Raw genomic sequence first — 19,677 nt, 5'->3', positions numbered from 1 at the left:
TTAGGCAGAAAAAACGAAATGCAAAGATACAGAATGGGGGATGCATGGCTCGAGAGCAGTACGTGTGAAAAAGATCTTGGAGTCCTCGTGGACAACACATTAAACATGAACCAACAATGTGATGTGGCGGCAAAAAAGCCAATGGGATTTTGGCCTGCATCAATAGGAGTCTAGTGTCTAGATCTAGGGAAGTCATGCTACCCCTCTATTCCACCTTGGTTAGACCACACCTAGAATATTGTGTCCAATTCTGGGCACCACAATTGAAGGGAGATGTTGACAAGCTGGAATGTGTCCAGAAGAGGGCGACTAAAATGATCAAGGGTCTGGAGAACAAGCCCTATGAAGAGCGGCTTAAGAAGCTGGGCATGTTTAGCCTGAAGAAGAGAAGGCTTAGAGGAGACATGATAGCCATTAAATATGTGAGAGGAAGCCACAGGGAGAAGGGAGCAAGCTTGTTTTCTGCTTCCCTGGAGACTAGGACACGGAACAATGGCTTCAAACTACAAGAAAGGAGATTCCACCTGAACATGAGGAAGAACTTCCTGACTGTGAGAGCCGTTCAGCAGTGGAACTCTCTGCCCCGGAGTGTGGTGGAGGCTCCTTCTTTGGAAGCTTTTAAACAGAGGCTGGATGGCTATCTGTCAGGGGTACTTTGAATGCAATGTTCCTGCTTCTTGGCAGGGGGTTGGACTGGATGGCCCATGAGGTCTCTTCCAACTCTATGATTCTATGATTCTTCTGCAGAGTAAACATGCCCAACTTTTTCAGCTGCTCCTCATAGGGCTTGTTCTCCAGACCCTTGATGTTTTTATGTGTTATAACATGGTAACAATTTAAATGCATGCTCTTTATATTCACATGTATTGGCTGGCATTTTGTTGGTTACTTCCAACAAGAGTGGACTCATTCAGTCAGCTGTTGAACAGTGAGTCAACAAATATCTATGTCTAAATAAACTCATGGGGACTACTCATAATGAAATGGGATTTAGGCTATTACTACACTAATCTTCAGAAGAAATTTGTATGATAGGTTAACAGAGGGGAACAGTGAGGTGATGCTTTTACAATTAACACTGTTAAAGGGCCAATCAATAGGGGGAAACTATTGAAAAAAAAATCAGTGAAGGTTTGGTCCCGCAGTTTTGATAGCAACTTTGAGTGAGATAGAGATTTCTGGTTTCCTCTGACAAATATATTTAAACATTTTTCTCTTCAGGTAACATGTTTAAAAATTGTGTAAAAGGAAATGACTTAAAATGACAGGTGTAAAAACTGTACATTGTGAAGGGCTTTATGCAGACCTTTCCTTGAGAACTGGGGAAGAATAAGGTTGATTTTGAGCGGAAACGGGTGTAAAGAGCTACCTGGAAGGGCCATGGAGTAGAGCCTAGGCTTGGCTCTACCTGGTAAAATTTATGAGTTTGACAAAAGGTTAACTCTCATTGCTCAATACTGTGGAACCCTAGGATTTATATTTGGTGAAGCAGTAGCACTCCTTGGCAGAGAAGCTGGTGACCTTGTAAAACTACAGCTCCCATGATTCCATAGTACTGAGCCATGACAGTTAAAGGGATGTCAAACTACATTAATTCTTCAGTGTAGATGCACACTAAGAGAGATATAGAGTCAATATCAAAAGCTTTTAGTTTTTAGTTTAGGAGGAAAGTGCTGAGAGTGCCTTGGACTGCGAGAAGATCCAACCAGTCCATCCTCCAGGAAATAAAGCCCGACTGCTCATTGGAGGGAAGGATACTAGAGACAAAGTTGAAGTACTGTGGCCACATCATGAGGAGACAGCAAAGCCTGGAGAAGGCAAGTGATGCTGGGGAAAGTGGAAGGCAAAAGGAAGAGGGGCCGACCAAGGGCAAGATGGATGGATGGCATCCTTGAAGTGACTGGACTGACCTTGGAGGAGCTGGGGGTGGTGACGGCTGACAGGGAGCTCTGGCGTGGGCTGGTCCATGAGGTCACGAAGAGTCGGAGACGACTGAACGAATGAACAACAACAACATCAAAAGCTTTTAAGCCAAGGAGAAGGTAGATCAGTTCCTCCCTGACTTGCATACTGGAATTTTACTGATTTCCTTAAAAATTCATAGAGGGAAGCAGAATGATTTGAAACAGTCAGCTCATGTAAAACGCTCTTTGGAAGTGCTATAAAATGTGGGAGAGGGTCAACATGGTGTAGCGGTTTGAGTGTTGGATGAGGTCTTTGAGAAACCAGTGTTTGAATCCCCACTCAGTCATGGAAACCTGCTGGGACCCATTTGCACTGCAGGCAGAATGATAATGCTATTATCCTACATTAACCGCCATGGTTCCATCCTGTGGAATCCTTGAATTTGTAGTTCAAGGAGGGCTCCATAAGATTCAGTCATGGCAATTAAAATGGAACAATATTATTACTATACTAGCCGTCCTCTGCCATGCATTGCTGTGGCCCACATGGTGATTCTGTGTGGGAGGTTTGGCCCAATTCTAACATTGTTGGGGTTCAGAATGCTCTGTGATTGTAGGTGAATTATAAATCCCAGCAACTACAACTCCCAAATGTCAAGATTCTATTTTCCCCAAACTCCATCAGTGTTCACATTTGGGAATATTGAGTATTCGTGTAGAGTTTGGTCCAGATCCATCATTGCTTGAGTCCACAGTGATCTCTGGATGTAGGTGAACTACAACTCCAAAACCAAAGGACACTGCCCACCAAACCCTTCCAGCATTTTTTGTTGGTCATGGGAGAACTGTGTGCCAAGTTTGGTTCAATTCCATCGTTGGTGGGGTTCACAATGTTCTTTGATTGTAGCAGTGAAATTGAGAATTTTGGGGTCTTTGCCAGGAGGCAGAGACCAGTTAGACTCATCAAAGAGTTCTTTTTCCTGGCGAGACAGAGGGAAGCACCCAATCCCTGATTTTTCCCAATAAAAAAGTCTCACCAAGTTGAAGGAAGTGCCACCTAGGTCTTTAATTGCAATTCAGCTGAAAAGGATGGCAATCATTCGCCAAGGCTAAGCATGAAAAATTACATCAAAACAGCCATTTTAATAGGAAATACAGAATTGCAAGGTTCAAATCTCCGCCCCTGCCTCCCTGCTGGTCTTCGCTGTGATTGGCCGATGAGCCAACAGCTGGGAGGCGGCCCTCCTGCCTCCCGCGCCTCAGGGCCAGTCGGAAAGCTTCTGCGATATTCTCCGAATAACTCTTACCTGCAAAACCCTATGAGAAGATGACCCTAGGGTCACCATGTCAGAAATGACTTGAAAACACCAAACAGAAACAAGAACTGTTCCTTATTTTCAAAGACACTTAAGGGGATAAATGCAGCCTTCATATACTAATATCCCACAACTGCAAAGTAGTGTGTGGAAAGAAATTCATAGCCCAAGGCCATCCAGTAAACTTCAAGACTGAATGGGGATTTGATCTTGCTTTGATGCTTCATCACGCTGTCTACATGACACTACCAGTTGGCTTACATTAAACCCTGTATGTGCATGAGAAAGAAATGGTCAGAAGTGGTTTTGCACATTTCTTCCTCTGAAATATACCATACAGCACCTGTTAATTGTTGGCAGTCTTCCATCCAAGTAGTAACCAGTGCCGACCCTGCTTAGCTTCCATGATCAGAAGGGATCTGGTGTCTTTAGCATATTTAGGGCTGCAGATCATTTCTTAAATATAGCTGCATAAATTATATTTAATCTATAATCGTTTAGCTGCATATAGCAAAGCAGTAAATGTGCCATAGTTGGGTTGGGCTTTGCTAAAGAGTCAGAGTGAATGGAAGTATTTTCTTAGGGATGAACAAACCATTTTTCTTGTTTAGAGGGATGACCTCACTTCCAGCAGTCTCTTTTTGCATAGAATCGTAGTATTAGAAGAGACCACAAGGATTATCCAGTGCAGACTCAGCTAAATTTTAATGTTCAACAATATAAGAATCCCATGTAATTCATACAGGAGGTATTCCACACATGTAAGAGGGCAACAGCTGGCAAAAGATAAATGTGCAATAATTGGCGCTAGCTGGTCCCTTTAAGGGATGATTGATGATGATGAATATTTACTTAAGGAATATCAGAAGGCTCTGTATTTGATGGGCAAAGGAGGTATTGTTCTTGGCAGGAGGAACTATTTAAGATTTGACAAGCAGATTAAGGTGGGAGAATGTCTTAAATTGAAGCTATAGGTTCAGAATTAAACTATATTCTTGATAAAAATCTCACATTTTCATCGCTTATCAGAGTTGGCTAGATGGTGCGTATATAAAGTGCAGAGCTCTAGATTTTGGATTGTGATTTCCCTGCCTACGCTACCAAAGCCTATTGGGAGTTAGTCTAATTGTGTCTGGAGGGCTCTACTTTGTCCACTCTTTGGTTGGACCATGGCTGTCATGTTGCTCGTAGCATTCGTAGTCAGTGATGTATTATGAGGAACTGAAGCCTGGATTTCATAATTACGGCTTTTAAAAATCTTACAATCCTCAATAATGTATAAGAATGCATGTACATACTGGCTGCCGTTCATTTTCTGGTCCCAATTCAAGGTAAAGGTTCTTACCTACAAAGCCCTGAACGGTTTGGTACCCGCCTACCTGCGTGACCGCATTTCTGTGTACGAACCCACACGATCTCTTGATCATCTGGAGAGGCCCTGCTCATGCTCCCACCTCCTTCGCAGGCGCGATTGGTCGGGACGAGGGAGAGGGCCTTCTCGGTGGTGGTCCCTCGACTGGAATTCACTCCCTAAGGACATCAGACATGCCCCAACGCTGGAAGTCTTTAGGAGGAGTCTGAAAACGTGGTTGTTCCAGTGTGCCTTCCCAGAATAAGGAAAACTCTTAGCAATATGTCCTCAAATGAACTTTAATATTGATTTAGGATTGTCTGCACCCTCTCATCTTTCTCTGAAAACCCTATCCTAGTTTACCCTACCTTGTTCATGCCCAGCATTTTAAATTTTAACTATTACATTTGGCCCGACCATAGGTTTTAAATGCTGTATGTTATTGATATTGTTATTGTTTTTTGCTTATTGTGTATTTTCTGTTTTTGAGGTTATTTAAACTGTTTTGTATTGACTGTTTTTATCGCCTTTGTTTATTGATGTGCTGTGGGCTCGGCCTCATGTAAGCTGCACCGAGTCCCTTGGGGACATGGTAACGGGGTACAAATAAAGTTTTATTATTATATTATTATTATTTCAAAACAGGAGGCAACCTTTTTTGAATGACCTGTCTGCATAGGCTCTCTCGCACACCTGTCTTTGAATTCCTGTGTTTTGCAGAGGATTGTGGGAAATGTTGAAAGTGTTCATGCTTGGATTGCATTTGGTTGGATCAAAGCACTTCTTAACCTGCCTTTCTCCAGTATATGGATTCAGTACATATAAAACAATGTTAATACAACAATGCAAATACATACAAATAAGAACTTTAAAAACATTCAGCCTGGATGCATCAGACACTTTCCTGAGACTACACATTTTTGTAGGAGACTGGTGGCTATATTGAATTTTAGAGAAACATATCGTCCATTATTCATGTTCTCCCATTTTTTCTCAAAACCTTCAGAAAACCAAGTGACTAAAAAAAATCATTTTAATTTATGGTCACACTAATTCAACCTCTTTATCCACCTAAAAAAAGTATGTAGTTAAAATATGATAGTACATAAGTAAAGGTAAAGGTTTTCCCTTGGCATGAAGTCCAGTCATGTCTGACTCTGGGGTGTGGTGCTCATCTCCATTTCTAAGCCAAAGAGCCGGCATTGTCCATAGACACCTCCAAGGTCGTGTGGCCGGCATGACTGCATGGAGCGCCCTTACCTTCCCACCGGAGCAGTACCTATTGATCTACTCACATTTGCATGTTTTCAAACTGCTAGGTTGGCAGAAGCTGGGGCTGATAGCGGAAGCTCACACCGCTCCCCGGATTTGAACCTGCGACCTTTTGGTCAACAAGCTCAGCAGCTCAGTGCTTTAACCCACTGTGCCATGGGGGGTTCCTGATAGTACATAGTTATATGATTATTTGCTGATAGATTATATCCATCTATGGTTGACACAGCAAATAATGATAGTACATAGTTACATGATTATTTGCTGTGTCAACCATAGATGGATATCTAGTAGAAGTGTTTGAGTCATTAACACTTCTCTTTTATAGTTTTACAATTTCTCAGACTTTTAGTAGTATGTCTTTGTTTTGGCAGTATATAAGAGCGCACCACCCCTCCCATCACAAGTTTGTATTGTGAGGTTTTAGTTACTTGTGATCGTTGCTACCAGAGGGCATCTCTCAGTCTTCCAGTTTTGGAATCCAAAACATTTGAGAAGTTAAAGTTGCCACACCTCCAGCCTATGTGCATATGGTAAACTGGGTACTTTTTCATGTTTAGCATTCAACAAGTGGAAGTTACAGGTTGACCACATTGATGTCAGTTGCAAGGCTAGTGAGTGTTTCTTTTCCCTTCCTTGTATTTAACGTTGGCATCTGTGAATGCAGAGAAACATTGGAAGAATGGTATGTACTTTTAACAATATTTACATGCAAGGTAATGCCAGGGAACAAGACAACTGAGATGGAGAAGGTGTGTGGTAATGGAAAGTAGAGGACGTTTTGGAAAGTATAGCGTAGAGATGAGTATCATGAGGCTGTTTAGATGTTTTTAGATAGCAACATCTGTTTAAATTATTTTGTTAAAATGTATTTTATTGTATCCTACCTTGAGACCTTTAGATACAGTATGACATTTTGTGTGGGGATACATTCCTGAACTGTCCAGGGAAACAGGAAACCAGTAGCAAACCTTATTGAAATGAATGACTTTTGTAGGAAGTCACTTTGAAGCTACTTTGGAGGACATAGAAAATTCATGGAGTGGTGTCTTCTCTATGATTTTGATAGATCCGCCAGGGTGACTCTGTGGTTACTTCTGGCAGACGCATACCATGGTATCACCAGGAGGACCTAGAAAACTCCTAGTGAGGTCATATTTTGTAATTGATAGGGAAATAACTATTTTGATAATAAACTAGCTGTATCCGCCACACATTGCTGTGGCCAACCTTTCCTCCCTCTTTCTCTCCTTCTTTCTTTCTCTCCTTCCTTCTCTCCCTCTTTCCTTCTTTCCCTCTTTTTCTTTCCCTTCTTCTTTCTTCCTTCTCTACCGGTTTCTTTTCTCGCTTCCTTTGCTCTTTGGTTCCATCGTTCCTTGTCTCTTTCCTTCCTTCCCTCCCTCCCTCTTTCTCTCTTTTGTTCCTTCTCTCCTTCCTTCCCTCTTTAATTTTTTATTTCCTTCTCTTCTTCCTTTCGTCTTTACCTTTCTTTCTTTCCTTCTCTCCTTCCCTCCTTCTTTCCCTTTTTCTCTCCCTCCTTCTCTCCTTCCTTCCTTCCTTCACTACCCTTCATTTCCTTCTTTCTCTCCTTCCCTCCTTTCCTTTCTTATTTCCCTCCTTCTGTTCCCTCCTTCTGTCCCTCTACTTCCTTCCTTCTCAACCTTTCTTTCTTTCCTTCTCTCCTTCCCTCCTTCTGTCCCTCCTTCTCTCCCTTCCTTCTCTACCCTTTTTTATTTCCTTCTTTCTCTCCTTTCCTCCTTCTTTCCCTCCTTCTTTCCCTCTTTCTCTCCTTCCTTCTCTCCTTCCTTCTCTACCTTTCTTTCTTTCCTTCTATCCTTCCCTCCTCCTTTCCCTCCTTCTGTCCCTCATTCTCTCCTTCCCTCCTTCCTTCCCCCTTTCTGTGTGTGTTTTGTGGGTGCATATGCATATATGTGTGTATATATGTTTGTTTGTGTATATATGTGGTTTTGTGCATGCATGTAATTTTTTTGGCTTTTTAAGTCCCTTTTGCTGTGTTTTTTTTAGTGTTTTTATGTGTGATGGTCACTTGTTGGCCTGATAGGTGTCTTGTGTCCAAATTTGGTGTCAATTCGTCCAGTGGTTTCTGAGTTATGTTAATCCCACAAACGAACATTACATTTTTATTTATATAGATAAATATTTACATAATCTTGCTTGCTAGCATAGCCAGTGGTGAGGAATGTTGTGAGTTCCAGTTCAATAGCACCTGGAGAATGGATATATGATTCCCACTGGGTTGCTGTGAGTTTTCCAGGCTGAATGGCCATGTTCCAGAAGCATTCTCTCCTCTGACGTTTCACCCACATCTATGACAGGCATCCTCAGAGGTTGTGAGGCATATTGGAAACTAAGCAAGGGAGGTATATATATATATGTGGAATCTCTGAGGATGCGTGCCATAGATGCGGGTGAAATGTCGGGAGATAATATTTCTGGAACATGCCCATACAACCCGGAAAACTCAGAGCAACCCAGTGATTCCGGCCGCGAAAGCCTTCAACAACATATGATTCCCACTTCACATAAAACATGTATAGGACAAAGAATGATACAAGTTGGTAAAGAGAGCCCGGGAAAGTTTCTTTTTTGGGCTATAGCTCTCAGAATCCCCCAGCTAGTATGACTACTAAGCACATTAGTTCAGTGATTCTGAGACTTGTAGTCCAAAAAGTGTCTTATCCAAGTGCTTGTGGCAAGTCATCAGGTAAAGCTACTCACCTGATATATGGGTGATATAGCAATAACAAAGTGCAATTCCTTTATTCCCTGATTCTGAATTTTTAGATGAAGAATGGTGCAGTGTGTTGGACCTACCTGCCTACAGGTGACTCTGCATGAGTTTGTCTCTTTGTGTGTATGTGAAGGTTTTACTTTTTAAGGAACTCCTTCTATACAAAGTAGGTCAGCTGCTAAGACTTTCTCCCTTTACTTACCAAACGCCTATCCAGAAAATTGAGTGGTTTTGCTTTACGCATTTCCAGCACAGTCTCTCTCCTTGTAACTGCTGCTGCGTGGCCATTTTTGAATTTGTTCTCCTGTCATTTTCAATCAGGGAGCACCTCTGCCACAGATGGCCAAATGTCTGTGACGGGGACAGTAAGGTTTGATTTTCAATTGGGGTTGCTGGGCCACAGCGGGACAGGAGCACAATGTGGTTGGCGGAGCCCCTGGCATGGCGGGACGTTGCACATCGAAAAATGATCTAACTTGAGCGCACACATGCAGGTTCACAGCCTCCTGCTCAGTGGTGATCAATCTGTAATAGTAATCAAATGGTCCCCTGGTATCATACATATGCTGTCGCTAGTATCACTTAGAAGCTTCATTCCACGCAGAAGCATGTGATGAGAGGGAAAAGGATAAGCCTACTCTTTTTGAGAAAACAACATTATTTTGATGGGGTTAATAATTGAAATGTGCTGAATCTCTTGTCACAATGCATTTGAGTGAACTGTTTGTACTCTTTTCTCTCATTCTGTGGAGTTGTGGGAAGACAATGAGAGTTTCAGTTCTACGTAGACAGAGCTCAATGTTGCATTCCTGGCATCTGCTTCTTAAAACTCTTCCTTTTTCCTTTCTTTCCTTTTTAAAATTGTAGACTTCTCTTTTGCTGTCTTGATATGGGGTAAACCAGTCCACTATAAAAGGTGTTAAACAAGGGTAAAGATATTTTGGTCTAATACTTCCATCAGTCTCAACTATCATGAATAAAAATTTATTTATTATTTATTTATTTACTGTATTTGTATACCGCCTTTCACAGCCAATCGGCGACTCAAGGCAGTTTCCAACAAATCAGTACATATAAAAACAAATACAGATTAAAACATTAAACAATATAAAACACCAGAAAAGCAATAAAAACAACATCATTAGCGCCTCATTATTATCAAGCATTGTCCAGTTCCATTGCCAAATTGTTTGATTTCCTATATTAGCTACTCTACATTTGTAAACGCTTGCTCGAACAGCCATGTTTTAACTTGCCTCCAAAATGTTAAGAGGGAGGGAGCAGTTCTGATCACCCTAGGGAGGGTGTTCCATAGCCGAGGGGCCACCACTGAGAAGGCCCTGTCTCTCGTCCCCGCCAAACGTACTTGAGACGAAGGCAGGACCGAGAGCAGGGCCTCCCCAGATGATCTCAGAGTCCTCGATGATTCGTAAAGGGAGACACGTTCGGACAGGTAAGTTGGGCTCTCGTCAAAACATTTGAGAGCAAATGGTCTTCACTTATGATGTTAGGAACCAGAAGTTCCCCATACACAATGAGTACACCTTGTTTGACGTGCCTGAAACCAGAAATGTTTCTGATTTTGAAATGGGTTGTTGTACGTTTTTTCAGGCTATATGGCCACGGTCCAGAGGCATTCTCTCCTGACGTTTCGCCTGCATCTATGGCAAGCATCCTCAGGTTGACCCTGAGCGAGGGCCAAGTAAATGACCTTGGAGGGCCATATCCGAACCCCGGGCCTTTGTTTGAGGACCCCTGATGTAGGCGTTATACATTCCAGGATATGTGAATAATTGTATTGTGGTGGAGATCAACAATCTGTGTATAGTAGATGTATTGATCATATATTTGAACAGCCCTATGTGTACGCCTGTATGTATCTATGTATGCAGAGTGTACCTGAGTGGAATATAACTGGTCAATATTCTTCTCTTGATTGCGTTTTCTTCTAATAAAACTTCCAAATCTCAATTTAGGCAAAGGATCCAACTACATGGAGTGAATTGTATTAAATGACCTCTCTCCTTACAGTTTGTTAGCTTCACTAATCCTGACTTTCATTAAGGAGAAAACTAATTAACTATGCAAGGAAGCAATGGGAACCAAGCTTCTTCCAGCCTCGCATTTGTGGTTTGATATTTCCAGAAACGGTGGGAGCGCCTGTGGATGTTAAGTGACTGTTTGAGTCTTAGGCATTGCCCAGATTGGTGAGCTGGCTAACAGGTGAAGTGGCTTGGCACTCTCTCCCCAGGCTGTGTGGGTTTTTTAAAAGCAGTATGTGACTGAATCTGGAGGGTTGCCAGGAACACACTACATCACTCCACATCCGTTTGCTGACACTAGGATGCTATTCTGTATTCCCTGAGGCCGTGTGAAATGTCATCAGTGCAAACCAGCATGATAAGTACAGATCCAGAAACACATACATGTTGATGACAAAGCCTGCTATCTGTTTGTGTGTGTGCATGTATTGCAGCTGTATTGTTTTTTCTCACCCAGCAGTGTGATGTTGGCCCTTTGGAAAAAGATTACACAGAATCTGTTGTTTTGTGTTATTTGGAGCAAGGCATTCTCTATCTCTGGGCAGGGCTTTGTGGCAGCCTGGATAAGAGCAGGGAAGATGGTAGGAAAAGCAGGGGGAAGTTGGGGTTTTTTGGACTACGACCTCCAGCATACTTAGTGGTCATGCTAGAGAGAGGAGTTTGGAAGATGTTGCTCAAAGTACAGGTTGAGCATCCTGTACATAGATTTCTAAAATCCCAAATTGCTGAGACAGTGACTCCTTTGGTTTCTGATAGTTCAGTGTCCCCAGTAAAGTATTAAAAATGTAGCTTAAAATTACCTTAAGGTAAATCCTGTACATAGATTTCTAAAATCCCAAATTGCTGAGACAGTGACTCCTTTGGTTTCTGATAGTTCAGTGTCCCCAGTAAAGTATTAAAAATGTAGCTTAAAATTACCTTAAGGTAAAGGTTGTCCCCTGCCATTAAGTCCAGTCATGTCTGACTCTGGGGTGTGGTGCTCATCTCCATTTCTAAGCCAAAGAGCCGGCATTGTCCATAGACACCTCCCAGGTCATGTGGCCGGCATGACTGCATGGAGCACCTTTACCTTCCCACTGGAGCGGTACCTATTGATCTTCTCACATTTGCATGTTTTCGAACTGCTAGGTTGGCAGAAGCTAGGGCTGACAGCCGAAGCTCATGCTGCTCCCCGGAATTGAACCTGCGACCTTTCGATCAACAAGCTCAGCAGCTCAGTGCTTTAACCCACTGCGCCACCGGGGGCTCCAAAAATTACCTTAGGCTATGTATATAAATATATATATATGCATATAAAACTTGATCTTAGGCTATGTATATAAAGGGATCCCCAAGTGGCACAGTGGGTTAAAGCACTGAGCTGCTGAGCTTGTTGACTGAAAGGTCACAGGTTCAAATCCGGGGAGCAGCGTGATGTTCCTCTTTCAGCCCCAGCTTCTGCCAACCTAGCAGTTCGAAAACATGCAAATGTGAGTAGATCAATAGGTACCACTCCGACAGAAAGGTAATGGCGCTCCATGCAGTCATTCCAGGCACATGACCTTGGAGGCGTCTATGGACAATGCCAGCTCTTCGGTTTAGAAATTGAGATTAGCAGCACACCCCAGTCGGACACAACTGGACTTCATGTCACGGGAAGACCTTTACCTATGTATATAAAGTGTATATGAATCAGAAGTACTTTCTGTGATATCTCATTGTCCGTGTACATGCAAATACAAAACCAAAATTGGGGGAGGGGGGAGGAGGATCTAAAATGCTTTTATTCCCAAGTATTTCAGATAAGGGATATTCAACCTCAAATAGTTTTCAGGGCTCCGAGTATTAGAAATATTGAATCTAGATAAGATGTTGATCAGAGCCAGAGAAAGCAGCTGGGTAATGGGAAAACGAGATGTTTAATTTGGGAATGGGAGGTGGGGCTCAAAGGTAAGACTTGGTGAGGATGGCCCTATAATTGGCAATGATCTGTTGTCAGCCACTCCCTCCCCCCTCCGGAAACGCTTTGTCAATTTTCTCCCTGACAGAGCCCCTAGCAGGGATCAGTGTCTGGCTGCGTAATTGGCCTGTGGAGTGGAAATGAACACGGCCCTTGGGGAGCATACTAGGCAGGCTGGAACCTCGTGTGCCCTTTCCATTATGAATGCTGCAGCATGCAGTGAACCATAGGGTTGCCAGGCTGGAGATCGTGGGCTCCCCATCCAGCCCTTCCTTGTCCTGCGATTCTCTTTCCTTCTCAAACTGGCCCCCATCAAAGAAGGCAAAACACTTTGCTTGATCTGGACAAGGAGGTGCAGCTGACTTCATGTTGGTTGGCAGGCTGTCTGACTCTTTTTTGTGCCCTCTCCGAGGCTGGAAGCTGGGAGCAGATGGTACTGCTGGCATGTGCCCGGACAGTGGGCATGTGCCAAGGAGTCAGGGGGTTGAGTGACATTCTCTTCCTCCTGCCATTCCAGCACCTGTTCCCAGGAAATCAACTTTCTGCCCTCCGGCGAACTGTCCACTGGAGCCAAAGACTGAGCAACAACATCTTTCTTGCTGTTTTTGTAAAACTGACCTGTGTGCGGGTGATAACCAGCAGGGCTAGTGGGAAGAGCAAGTTTTACTTCCACCTGCTGACTTCATTGGGAACTTTGGCTGCACAAACGTGGCACGGAGTTTAGAACAGTTTGTTTTTGGAGTAGTAGTAGTTATTATTATTATTATTATTAATAATAATAAGAACTTCCTGACTGTGAGAGCCGTTCAGCAGTGGAACTCTCTGCCCCGGAGAGTTCCTTCTTTGGAAGCTTTTAAACAGAGGCTGGATGGCCATCTGTCTGGGGTGATTTGAATGCAATATTCCTGCTTCTTGGCAGAGAGTTGGACTGGATGGCCTATGAGGTCTCTTCCAACTCTTTGATTCTATGATTCTATGATTTTTGTATGCCACCTCCATCTCACCGAAGGACTCAGGGCGGCTTATGTGGGGACAAACCCGAACAGCCATAGATTAAAAACACAGCGTAATAAAATTGATAAAAACAGTATCATAATTATCATAACGTCATAAAACAACCAATAGCCTGAACAGCAATAAATACTGAACTCTGAGAATAGGAACTTGTGCAATAGAGTTTCAAGACGACCTGACAGAAAGGTGCAAGAGCAGATAATAAATTAGGGCTAGAAGGGTAATGTCATTTAGAACACCAGATCTATAGGGCAAGGAACAATGATAAAATGCAAGAGTTGATAGTAAATTATAGCCGTCCCCTGCGTTGCTGTGGCCCACACTGGTGGTCATGTGGGTTCTGTGTGGGAGGTTTGGCCCAATTCTATCGTTGGTGGGGTTCAGAATGCTCTGTGATTGTAGGTGAACTGCAAATCCCAGCAACTACAACTCCCAAATGTCAAGGTTCTATTTTCCCCAAACTCCACCAGTGTTCACATTTGGGCATATTGAGTATTCGTGTAGAGTTTGGTCCAGATCCATCCTTGTTTGAGTCCACAGTGCTCTCTGGATATAGGTGAACTACAACTTCAAAACCAAAGGACACTGCCCACCAAACCCTTCCAGTATTTTCTGTTGGTCATGGGAGAACTGTGTGCCAAGTTTGGTTCAATTCCATCGTTGGTAGGGTTCAGAATGCTCTTTGATTGTAGGTGAACTATAAATCCCAGCAACCACAACTCCCAAATGACAAAATCAATGTTTTGAGTGAAGGACATACATTGGGTTGTTAGGTGTCTTATGTCCAAATTTGGTGTCAATTCATCCATTGGTTTTTGAGTTATGTTAATCCCAGAAACGAACATTACATTTTTATTTATATAGATTATAGTATGGGACCAGGCCTTTGGACAGTAGATGTATGTAGCATTTTATAGGGACATTGACTGGAACGGCGATTCAACTGATTGTTTTAATGCTTGTTGATGTATTGTTTTAATTGTGATTTATGTTTAATTGTGGTTTTACTGTTGTAATTGTTTGTATTGGCATTGTATTGGTGCCCAACGTAAGGCATTGAATCTTGCCATTATTTATGTGTAAACCACTTTGAGTCCCCCCAGGGGTGAGAAAGGCGGTATATAAATACTGTAAATAAATAATTAATAAATAATAGTTGGAGGGCTAATTATGTAGGTAAAGGTAAAGGTAGTCCCCTGACATTAAGTCCAGTCATGTCTGACTCTGGGGTGTGGTGCTCATCTCCATTTTCAAGCCGAAGAGCCAGCGTTGTCTGTAGACACCTCCAAGGTCATGTGGCCGGCATGACTGCATGGAGCGCCATTACCTTCCTGCCGGAGCGGTACCTATTGATCTACTCACATTTGCATGTTTTCAAACTGCTAGGTTGGCAGAAGCTAGGGCTGACAGCGGAAGCTCACGCTGCTCCCCGGAATCGAACCTGCGACCTTTCGATCAACAAGCTCAGCAGCTCAGTGCTTTAACCCACTGCGCCACCGGGGGTTAATTATGTAGTGAACTGTTTAATCAAGGGCACAGTGGAACATCCATGTTTTAAGGCTTTTATGAAAGGTGGACAGGATAGGTGCCAATCTAATCTCCCTGGGGAGAGAGAGTTCCAGAGCTGGGGGTCCACCACTGAGAAGGCCCTCTCCCTCGTTCCCACCAACCACAGAAGTGGGAGCGAGAGAAGGGTCTCCCCAGAAACTCTTAGAGCTTGCACGGGTTCGTAGGGGTTGGTGAGATCACAAAGTACAACTTCTGGAAACAAGAAACAGAGTATCCATTAGTATTCTGGAAGATACAGTCCCCAAAAAGTACCCTTACTAGACTTGGAGTTAGACTAGATCTATACCCAGAGTATGGTGTAACACCATATCTTGTAAGGCTTTGACATTTGATATTTGTCTTGAGGATTGTTCTGTTCTCAAGATAAATTGCCACGTTGGCACTGATCAGACATAAACATTGCCCTAATTTGATTGTTCCCCTGTACCCGTGATGGTGAACCTATGACATGCGTGTCAGCACTGACACACATGGCTATTTTTGATGACACGCAGACACATGCAGCCGCATACAGAGAAGTACACCTTATAATAGCCAATCTAATTCCATCCTTCAATTTGTAAAAGGCTCTACAAATTTAACATCTGCACATTTGAGCATTGTTAACTCCATAACTCAGCATGGATTATATATTTTTCTTATTTCAACTATAAATATTGTAAAATTATGGTGTGTTTTTCTCTCTCGAAGTGACACCCCACCCAAGTTATGCTCAGGTTTTTGGGGAATTTTGACACCCCAAGCTCAAAAGGTTGCCCATCACTGCCCTATACAGTTGTGTGTGTGTTTTTTTAAAGGTAGAGATGAGCATTCAGGCATGCCGGCCTATAATGAGTTGGACCATCTGCTAAGGTTTCTGCCATGTGATCGTAGGGACAGTGTGTTACAGTAGCTTGAACATTGGACAATAACACTCAAGACCAGGGTTTACATTCCTACACATGAAGTCCATTGATTGACCTTAGGTAAACAACACTTTCTCAGCCTCAAATTAAGACAGATGCATCCCCCCTCCCCAGACAAATCTCATAAAGAAAACTCTATGATAGATTTGTCGTAAGTGGGAGACAGCTTGAAGGCACATGATCACCATCACGTGATTGTACTAATTGGGTTCCTCAGCCTGATTTTTATTTCTCAGGATAAGCCAAAGGGGGAAAGAACATAGTGAATGTTTCACTTTAAATCTCAGTGATTTAAAATGGAATATAAATAGGGTGGAATATAGATAGTCTGGAATTCGTCAGGGTTTGTGTAGTGAAAATGGGGCCTGAACCCGACTTGCTGGTTGAAGCTCCCACACAGTTGGGAATCATGCAGTCGTCCAGATGTTATTGGACTGCGAGTCCCATCAGCAATGACCAGCATAATAGAGGGATTCTGGTAGTTGTGGTCTAACATCATTTGGAGGGCTGCTCATTTGGAGGGCTGCTAATTTTGGGAATCTTAATTCCCCAAACACATCATCCCAGACATCCTGGACATTAGTAATGTGGGTAGGAGGATTCTAGGACCTACAGTCAAAAAAATATGTCATTTTTTGCGCTCTGGGTAGAAGTTTATAATAATAACAACAATAATTTTATTTTTGTACCCCCCTCCAATTCCCCAGAAGGAGTCGGGGAAGCTTACATGAGGACAAGCCTGAACAGACATAGATTAAAAACACAATACAATGAAATAAACAACATCATAATAACATAAGACATCATAAAACAATCAATAGCCAAGTCAATATGGATTTTAGCACACGTACTTTTAGCATAAGCTTTATTTTTCTTAGTTATCCCCCCTTTTTTTTACATGCTCACAAGAGAATTCCAGGAGAACAACATGGGTTGAGCCGTTCACAGAAAATCGTGATTACTTCTTAAGTAAAATAGTAAGGATGTAATTCTTTGCACGGTCATCTTAGCCATTTTCTGTGTTGTTTTCAAAAAGCGCACTTCGGGATTTAGTGTATGCAGAATTCACATTTATTTATCGTGTCAGGAGCAAATCAAACAGTTGTATTGCATTTTTTAACAAACAAACAAACAAAACACAAAGTTTGCAAGCTTGGTTGTTGATTAGATGTCCTTTGACCAGTAGCGGGCCACTTGCCGTGCCTCTGGTGTTACTATAAGAAGGTCTTCCATTGTTCATGTGGCAGGGCTCAGGTTGCATTGCAGCAGGTGGTCTGTAGTTTGCTCTTCTCCGTACTCGCATGTCGTGGATTCCACTTTGTAGCCCCATTTCTTGAGGTTGGTTCTGCATCTCGTGGTGCCAGAGCGCAGTCTGTTCAGCGCCTTCCAAGTCGCCCAGTCCTCTGTGTGCCCAGGGGGGAGTCTCTCATTTGGTATCAGCCATTGATTGAGGTGCTGGGTTTGAGCCTGCCACTTTTGGACTCTAGCTTGTGCAGGTGTTCCAGTGAGTGTCTCTGTAGATCTTAGAAAACTACTTCTTGATTTAAGTCGTTGACATGCTGGCTGATACCCAAACAGAAACATTGATGAGCTGGAGAGAATTCACATAGGGTTTATTTTACATAATTTTCTGTATGGAAAATAATGTTTCTGCAGAAATACTGTTTCCCACATGGAAAAAGATGCTTCCTTCGTTTTTTGGGTTTTGTGTGTGTGTGTGTGTGTGTGTGTGCAACATGACCCTGTCTGTATTTTGCATAGATTAAATCCCTAATTATGAAAATTATCATTAGTCCTGGTTTCTTCTCGTCAGAGCTCCGAGACACTTGAGAAATACATTTTTCGCCCATTTTTGAACATTTTAATAAATTGCTATCTGTATAAAAGAGAAAAGCAAAACTGTCTTCCTGAACACATCCTACTCATGTATTCATTGTGATCTTTTCTCAGCATCTCCTCTGGTATTAGGCTGCTTATATAAGGGAGCCCACCTACACAACAAATACTTTGCAGAGTAAGCCCCAAGATGCAAACACTGGCAGCTCTTACGCTTTGGGGGAATATATTCTCATGTATGTATATGCAAGTGTGAATGTTAAGGAGATGGGAAATCATACAAATATTGGTGTTTCAATTGGGATCCCAAATTTTCCACTTTAAACATTCACAAACTACTCTTCACACAGGTACAATCTACACGACATTATATGGAAATGTGGAGAGGGCAAGTGACTCACACAACACACTAGTATGCTATTCAATAAGGTAAAGGTTTTCCCCTGACATTAAGTCCAGTCGTGTCCGACTCTGGGGCTTGGTGCTCATCTCCATTTCTAAGCCGAAGAGCCGGCATTGTCTGTAGACACCTCCAAGGACATGTGGCTGGCATGACTACATGGGAGTGCCATTACCTTCCCGCCGGAGCGGTACCTATTGATCTACTCACATTTGCATGCTTTCAAACTGCTAGGTTGGCAGAAGCTGGGACTAACAGTGGAAGCTCACACTGCTCTCCGGATTTGAACCTGCGACCTTTTGGTCAACAAGTTCAGCAGCTCAGCAGTTTAACCCCTGCGCCACCGGGGGCTCCCTATGCTATCCCCTACCTCACACTTAAGAATCCCATCTTATCCACCCACTGCTATAGTTTAAATAAAGCAAGACTACTCTCCCCACAAATTAAAATTCAACATCACCAGATCTTCTCCCTCCTTGGAGACTCCCGTTTAAATAACAAAGACACACATGGTTTGGAAAATTATCTGAACATGTTCAACCAAATGGGAATAGTGGGTCTGCATATTTTGTTATTACATCTTTATTATTTCCTCCCTTGCCCCACTTCATCCTCACAATGACAGTATGAAGTAGATCAGGGTGAAAGAAAGACTTGCAAAGACCAGTTGAGGCCTTTTCATAATACAGAATTATAGCGCCATGATTCAACTTTATTTGTTACTATCTTGGGGACCTGGCGGTGCCTGGGTTATTTGAGAAAGAAATTGTGTGCCAAGGTTGGTCTTTATCAGTTATTTATGTGGCTTGTAGTGCTCTCAGGAAGTTAGTGAAAGTAATGCGAGTCCCACCGTCCATGGTACAACCTCCTCCAAACAGCACCAGGATGTAGAGTGGGTCTTGAGGGCTCTGTATGCCAAGTTTGGTCTTGATCACTCATTGGATGAGGGTCGCAATGGTCTGAGAAAGTGAGTGAAGGTACTGCAAATCCCATAATCTGTGGCCCACCCTCCTCAAAACTACACCAGGATGTAGAGTGGGTCATGAGGGCCCTGTGTGCTAAGTTTGGTCTTTTTCAGTCATTGGATGAGAGTTGCAGTGGTCTCGGGAAGTGAGTGGAGGTACTTCAAGTCCCATCATACATGATCCGCCCTCCTCCAAACTGCAGTAGGATGTAGAGTGGGTCATGGGGGCTCTGTGTGCCAAGTTCCATCTTTATCAGTCTTTGTTGGGGGCCACAGTGGTCTGTGGGAACCGAAGGGTGTGAAAATACTACAAATCCCACCATCCATTGTTAGTCCTCCCCCAAACCTCACCAGGACGTAAAGGGGGTCATGGGTGCCAAGTTTGGTCTTGTTCAGTTATTGATGTGGGTTGC

At 42.9% G+C, this 19,677-nt stretch overlaps 1 protein-coding gene across 1 annotated transcript in view; it reads left to right on the top strand.

Annotated features, from left to right (window-relative positions):
- Nucleotides 1–19,677, top strand: part of IQSEC2 (IQ motif and Sec7 domain ArfGEF 2) — a 331,690-nt gene that overhangs the window by 21,817 nt on the left and 290,196 nt on the right.

Source organism: Anolis sagrei, chromosome 2 (genome assembly GCF_037176765.1).
Source record: "Anolis sagrei isolate rAnoSag1 chromosome 2, rAnoSag1.mat, whole genome shotgun sequence".
NCBI lineage: Eukaryota > Metazoa > Chordata > Lepidosauria > Squamata > Dactyloidae > Anolis > Anolis sagrei.
The sequence above is the reverse complement of the archived record's forward strand: the minus strand, read 5'-3'. Positions and strand labels throughout refer to the sequence as shown.